The sequence below is a fragment of the Balaenoptera physalus genome (genome assembly GCF_965194825.1).
Source record: "Balaenoptera physalus genome assembly, chromosome: 10".
In the NCBI taxonomy this organism is placed as follows: domain Eukaryota; kingdom Metazoa; phylum Chordata; class Mammalia; order Artiodactyla; family Balaenopteridae; genus Balaenoptera; species Balaenoptera physalus.
This window is the reverse complement of record NC_138889.1, coordinates 30,954,843-30,961,440: the sequence shown is the minus strand read 5'-3', so window position 1 is coordinate 30,961,440 and position 6,598 is coordinate 30,954,843.

The following is a 6,598-nucleotide window of genomic DNA, read 5'->3' as shown; positions in this document are numbered from 1 at the left end:
CGGAGAGGAGCTTAGATATCTGATTCTAGGCCAGTGGTTCTCGATTTTAAATAATCTCCTGAAAAAGCTTGATAAGCAGAGCTTTTTGTATTCCATTCCCAGAAATTCTTTTCTGATAGATCAGGGTGGAGCCCATGAATTTACATTTCTAACAATTTCTGAGGTGGTGCCAAAGCTGCTAGCCTGAGGACCACACTTAGACTAATACTTATGGATGTTCAATTCTCTAATTTTTTTTTTTTGGATGGGGAAACTGAGGTCCAGAGAAGTGAAGCAACTTCAGTGTAAGTCAGTGAGAGTTGACTGACTCAGTTTAGTCTTTGTATCACCCATGATGCCTTCACTTCCTGTCATTTTTATCAATACCTAATTTAAAAAAACATTATATTCAATATGTATAGCAGTAAAACATATTACACCTGCAAAAGAATGCATTTTTGTTTCCATGGGCAGGGCTGACAGGGTGACTCTCTGTGCAGAGATTGAGAGCACAAACTGTATCTGGTTTGCTCACTGTTATAAACTAAAATTCACACAGAGAGCAGAAATATGTAGGAAACTCAAGTTACTCTGCATTTTTACTGCATGGCCTTTCACTGTGACAAGGTAACACTTGGGTGAGAACTCTGGGTCAAGTCCAGAAGTCCAAAGAAAAACCTAAAATCAACAAGAAAGTTTTAAGAACATAGGTCCAGATTTTCTAAATTTTCCGTTTTTCCAAGAAGTTGTAATGTATTGTCTAAAACACTTTGTTAGCATACTCATTACTGTGCCCCAAGCTTCCATCCCTTACAGTCTCAGAGTAAAATAGTTGTGTATCGTGTGTGCCCCCTTCATTGTTCCTTCTCCTCTCACCCGTTCCTTCCTCCTGAGCTGTTTCTCCCCACAAAACATAACCATAAACAACAGAAAACCTGGAGCGACTCACCAGCCATTGCTGCTCCAGCTCCCTGGGCAGGAAAAGCGGTGAAAATGAAAGCAGCTTTCTTTCTTTGCTCTCAGTGGACCAGCATTACCTAAAAGGGAAACTACAGCTTCTCAAATTCTCTCATTCTTTGACAGGATAGAATTTGACTCCTCCTCTGATATGTAGCTTCTCTCTTTTAGAACACAGGAAGTGAATACTGACTTTTCTCCTTACTGTAACAAAGTCACCAGAATGAAATACATACACACACACACACAGGGTCACAAACGTAAGTTTCTATGTTGTTTTCCAGACTATTTTTAACACAGTTAATAAGTCAAATTGACCCTTATTTGTCTCTGTGCCACCCCTTAGCCACTAAATAGTAGGAGTGCCTCACTTGACTGATGTCTCCTCAACCCCGGAAATGAAGTGTGAACTTAGAAGCCTTGGGGGAAGGGGAGCGAGAAATTGACTGAGAACTGCCAAACAGTTTTAAAAACCCAGATAAATGATCTCTTTATTTCTCTCCTCATCTGCTACTTTGTCAGTTCTGGGTATTGTTTATCCATGAGATTCATGTGTATATTTTTATCTGTTAAATGCACAAGGAACTCTTAAAGATTTCTTAAAATAATACATAGATGTTTTCCATGAAAATGAAACAATAGAAAATTTTGTGAAACAGAGTAGGATCATCCAGCTTCTTTAATTTCACATTACAAACATACAACACATATATAATGCAATTATATGTTTAGCTTGCATCTTTGTGAATCTTTTTCTATGCTTATAAAAAATGCATAATACAATACTGATTTTATTGATGGCCACAATCATTGGCCTACTTGTATCCATGCCCTTTGCTCTGACTACAGACTGACCTTGTAACTTGGTTTTGGCCAACATGATACAGTAGAGGGACATTGTGTAGTTCTGAGCACAGATCTTCAGAAGCATTGTGCACTTCACCCTCTTGGACACCTGAAACTCCATGTGAATAAGCCTGGCCTAGTTTACTAGAGAATAAGAGACATCACGTAGAGGAAAGCCCAGTTGTCTCAGCCAAGGTCATGCTAGACCAGCTTTTTTTTTTTTTTAATAGGGGTATAGTTGTTTTACAATGTTTCATTTGTTTTTACTGTACAGTGAAGTAGAGCTCCCTGTGCTATACAGCAGGTTCTTATTAGTCATCTATTTTATACATATTAGTGTATATATGTCAATCCCAATCTCCCAATTCATCCCCCCTAACTTTCCCCCCTTGGTGTCCATACGTTTGTTCTCTACATCTGTGTCTCTATTTCTGCCTTGCAAACTGGTTCGTCTGTAACATTTTTCTAGATTCCACATATATGCATTAATATATGATATTTGTTTTTCTCTTTCTGACTTACTTCACTCTGTATTTACACTTTCCAAAGCCAGATGCTTTCCAAAAACATAGGAGGTCCCAACAATGTCAGTATAGATGCTTACCCTACATGCAGGTGATCTCAGACACATGAATAATTCCAAATACAAGAGCCACTCAGTGAACTGGTCAACTTGTGAACAATAGTAAATGTTTATTGTTTTAAGCCACTGCAGTTTGGGGTAGTTTGTTACTCAGCAATAGATAACTGACAAACACATATTTACCTATAACTTCTTTCCCATATTATCAATAATTTGCTTTTTAAAAATTTGACAACGTATGACAAACCTCTAAAAAAGTCAACACATTAAGAACTATCTCATTTTTGATGACTATACAGTATTAAAGTGTTGATAGATTATAATTTTAAGATATTTTGTCAAATTATGCCCATTTAAGGCAACTAATCCAGTAGTACAGCAAAGTGTTTAATAAAAACCATATTCTCCAGTATCTCTCCCCATCTTTGATCCTGTATCCTACATGTCACTTCCCTAAATTACTTCTATTTTTATTTTCTGGTGGTAATCTTCAGAATTCTCAATAACTTGCCTATTTTATCCCTCTATTTTCTTATATATCAAATACAAGCAATGCCATTGTTCACCTTGAAAAATGAGATGCAGTTCATTTACACCGCCTCATTTACATCCTATTCTACCTAATATTTGATATCACAATTTTTAAATATTAGATAATATATTTAACCCTCATTTCCTCTTCCATCAGTGTTGCTCAGTAGCTTACTTTTCTTCTATGTAAATTGAAGATTTTTGCCCTCATACAATCTCCTCCGTCTTTTCTCACCTCCAATTATACCAATATTTTTAACCTATATTTTTATTTTACATTGTCAACTTATTAAGATTTTCATTCACTTGTGTATCCACAACCAAGCCTTCTGTGCTTGGTCTGTTATAATAACTAAATGTTAAAGAACCAATGAAGAACATTTATATTATTTTTGGCTATGTACATATTGCAATCTGTCTGGAAAAGTGATATGTTGGGAATATATTTCCTTCTCTTTGGGCCCAATTTCCCAAACAATTTTATCCCAAAGAATATTTCTAGTCTCAAGATCTACTAACTCACAATTACCTGGTCTCCTATACCTGGCCTTCACTCCTATAATTCTATCTAAGGCCAAGCCATCACTTTCTTCATTCTGTTCATTCACTCTCACCTACTCAAGGACATTGTTTAACAATAGTCACATTACTCTCTTACATCATTGATTTTCCCACTTACTCATATCAACACTATAACCACAAAAATACATTATAATACCCCATATTAAAAAACCCTCTCTTGGCGCCACTTCCCCATAACTCCTCAAAATCATTGTCTATCCTTGCTGTCTCCAAATGTTTTTTATTCTGTCTTGAACGAGCTCCAATCACCCTTTTGTCTCTAGCCCCCTACCAAAATGACTCTTGTTAATGTAACCAGTGACTTCCACATTGTCAAACTAAGTATTTAATCCCCAATAGCCTTTTTGACCTATAGAAGCATTTCACAGTGATATTTTCACCTCTTCCTGAAACCCTTCATTCATTTGCCTTCCAAATAACAACCCTGTGTTGATTCTCCTCCTACTTCAGCTGGCTGCTTCTTCTAGTAACGCTTGCCAGTTAATTCATATCTTTGGTCTCTGCTCTGTTTTTCCTCACTTATTTAGCAGCCTCATCCAGTATCTTGGTTTTCAATACTGTTTATATATAGGAAGGCACCCAACATTTTAACATTCAGCCTATGCTTGTTTCCTGAATACCATATTCATATAGCCAATGTCAACAGGCATCTATTTGAATGTCTGGTAGATATCTCAATCTTGACATTTCAACCCACATCTCCCATCTACCTCCTCTGAGAGTGTTTTCCATTTTATTCTTACAGTTATTCAAGCCAATTTCATTGTTCCAGTTATTCAGAGTGGAACACATAATTCTTTTTTTCTTTCTCAAAACTTTATCCAATCTGTTGGCTTTACTTTAAAAACATGAATTTTGCTCATGACCGCCACTTCTACTCTTATCTATTCTTGCTATCTCACCTTCCAAACAAACAGTATAAACAATCTGTCAAGTTCAAGAAAATACTCTGTTAGATTTTCTATGGGATTCTGTTAGGTTTATAGATTAATTTGGGTAGAAAATTGAAAATTTTACATTTATTTGTCTTATCAACGATGGTGATCTATCCCTCATTCTAGTCAATCTTCTTTTATATCACTCAATGTTTTTAAAAAATATTTTTCCACATATATTTTGCAACTATTTGTTTAGGATTTTCTATAAGTATGTTATATTTGTTACTTTTGCAAAGAGAGGCTTTAAAAAAGCAAGAAGTACTTCCTAATTGGCTGTCTTTTGAATATAAGAATGCTATTAAATGTTATATATTGACTCAATTCTTGCAAATGTGGGGACTATATTATTAATTCTAAGAAATTTTTAATAAATAATGCCATATTTTTCATGAATAGTGATGGTTTTGCTTCTTGGCTTCCAAATATTTTTACTTTTGTTTTTATTGTCTTGGAAGTCTAGTGTAAAATTGAATTTTTAAAAAATATTATTTTATCTAAAGATAATATTTTAATATTTCTGTACAAGAAAGCTATAGATTTTCTCATGTTAAGTGTTATTCCTCTGTTCCTATTTTCCTGATAGGCTTTTATTAGATACATGCTCTTAGATTAAGGGATTGCTTTTCTCTCTGTTTTTCTTTTTTATTATGAACAAATTCTGAATACTATTGAATGCCTTCTAAACTCCTTAAAATATCACAATTTTCCCTTTAATCTCTTATTTTGAGGAATGCTATCACAACTATTTTTATTATTAAACTATAACTGTGTTCCCAGAATAAATACTAGCTGGTTAAAAAATATTAGTAATGTTTCATATATGGCTGGAATTGCTTTGCTAACATGTTATTTAGAATGTTTACATCAATGTTCCTGAAAAATCAGCCTGTATTTTTCTAACTTTGCTTCTACTTCTCTAGTTTCATATCAGTTTTGTACTAGATCTGTAAAAGAATTGGAGTTTACTTCTCTTTTCATTTTATGTAAGCATTTATGTAAAATTGAGTTTATCAATTTCTTAAACGTTTTGTAAGACATTTGTCTACAATCACCTGGGTCTGTTCATTATTTTTGCAGTAGATATGACAAAAAATACTTATTAATTTAATGTTATTGATCCATTTGGCTTTTCATTTCTTAAATAGTAATCTTGTTAATTCACTTTTTCTAGAATTCCATCTATGTTATGTACTGTATTCTCTTATGGTTTTTTAAATTTATGTTTATCTCTATTTATTGTACCTTTTTATCTCTAATATTGTCTTTGTGCTAATTCTATTTTTTCATACTCAGTCTTGCTGAACGTCTGCTATCTCACCAGTCTTTTTTAAAGGACCAGGTTTTTTTTTTAAGTGATCTGTTCAATTTTTTGTTTTGTTACCATCTCATTAATTTTTTTCTTTTTAATCTTTATTATTTGCTCTCTTCTATTTTCTAAATGGTTCAGTATTTTTCTGACTTCTCAAGTTGAATGCTTAGTTTATACTTTTTTCCTTCTTTTTATATGTGTTTATGTATATTTCATAATTTATGTTTGTATATGTATATACTATCTGTGTGTGTTTTTATTTCCAACTATGTGGAAATGTGTGGCAGTCTTTATGTTATTAGGTTTCTAATATTATCATGCAGTAGGCAGAGAATGAAGTCTCTCCCTGTATATTTTTGAACCTTTGTGATGTGTCGCATGTCTCCACATGGACAAGTGAAGTCCAGAAACCTAAACATCATGAATCTTTGTAGTGTTAGTTAACCTTACAATTCAAACTTCAGTTAAATTGAAGTTTGAATTACAATTCAAACCCATACAATTTCAGTCTCTCCTTGCTTTGGAGATGTAAGGTGGTACAGTGGTTAATAATTGAGATTCCAGAGAGAGCAAGATTGCCTTCAAATCCTGGTGCAGCCACTTACTAACTGTGTGACTTTGGGCACATCATTTAAGCTCTATTTTCTTTTGTTTCTTTACCTGTAAAATGGGAATATTGATAGTGATTACTTTATAGGGCTGTTATGAGGGTTAAAGTAGCTACTTATATAAACAAAATCCCTTATAACAATCAAAATCCTTAAAATAATCCTGACATACAATAATAAATATCATCTATTATGGTTGTATTTGACATCTAGAGAATCCTTTTATTTTTTTAATGCAGTTCATCATGTACTAAAATATTTATTC